This window comes from Myotis lucifugus, unplaced genomic scaffold (genome assembly GCF_000147115.1).
Source record: "Myotis lucifugus unplaced genomic scaffold, Myoluc2.0 scaffold_364, whole genome shotgun sequence".
Taxonomy (NCBI): Eukaryota; Metazoa; Chordata; class Mammalia; order Chiroptera; family Vespertilionidae; genus Myotis; species Myotis lucifugus.
In genome coordinates, this window is record NW_005871412.1 from 846,170 (window position 1) to 847,562 (window position 1,393).

The window sequence follows — 1,393 nt, forward strand, 5'->3', positions numbered from 1 at the left end:
GCTGGATAAAGTAATCTTGGTTGTAGGTTCTTGGTATTCATCACTTTGAATATTTCTTGCCACTCCCTTCTGGCCTGTACAGATTAATTGTTGACAATCGCCTGGCCTAGAGAGCTACACTTATATTTTTCTCTCCTTGCTGCTTAAGGCCACACGATTCTTGTTTGGTTTGTCCCAAACACTTTAGAAATATTACCAATCTTTCTTTTCAGGATATTAACCCACATAAGTCTGGACACCAGAATCCTATATAATAAAAGGCTAATATGCAAATTGTCCCCACTAAGTTCCACTGACTGGGAGTTAGACATGCACTGGCCACCAGGAGGCAGCGTGGAACATGGAGGGCTTCAGGGACACAGTGCTGGCAGCAGGTGGCAGTGGACATGCTGCCGGCCCCAATGGGATCCAATGAGAGTGGGACCATTGCGGGATGGTGGAGCAGGTGAGTGAGTGGCGCCAGGCCAAGGCAGGTGCAAACGGGGGCCCGAATTGCCCCACTGGTCACCCCACAGATTGGCCCTGATCAACGGCCAGGCCGAGGGACCCTACCTGTGAAGGATTTTGTACATCGGGGCTCTAGTACCATAAATAAGAGTTTTCTAAATATCTTGCATATTGTGATACTCTTTATTATGATATGTATTCCAACTTGATGAGAGACACAGCCGCTCCCCCTGGAAAATTGGGTCAAAAATCCCGGAGAAGTCTGGAGCTGACCTAACATTGCCAGAGGGATTCCTGACTTCTCATCTATGGCTACGATAAGGTCAAATCTGCTTATTAATCACAGAAACTATATTAACTACACTACTATTTAGCATGTTCTTTTTCTGCTTTTCTAAATTCCAGGTTTCTGTTTATCAGCACAAACCTTTTGATAAGAAAAGTCAAAAACTCTGTCCTCAAAGAGATGAGGATATAAATATATAAACTAACCAATGACTCAATAAGTCTACCCAGAGATAGGGACTGTGCTCCAGGCTCTTACTAAATACCTCATTCTTTCCCCTTCATTGGTCTTGGAGCAATGGAGACATCATCTAGTTCAGAGAAGATAGGGAGTGCAATGTGATTTGAGGACTACCGGGAAAGTCTTTTTTTAAAATTGATTTTAGAGAGAGAGGGGAAAGGAGAAAGAGAAGAGAGAATAAGAGAGAGAGAGAGAGAGAGAGAGAGAGAGAGATTTGGTTGTTCTATTTATTTGTGCATTCATTTGGTTGATTCTTGTATGTGCCCTGACCAGGGATTGAACTTAAAACCTTGGTGCATTAGAATGATGCTCTAACCAATTGAGCAACCCAGCCAGAGTGGAACATCTTATTGCTAAAAAAATTCTTCTTCCATTTATTGGTTGCATCTGAGGTTCCATCACGCTCTCTTTGGAAGATTT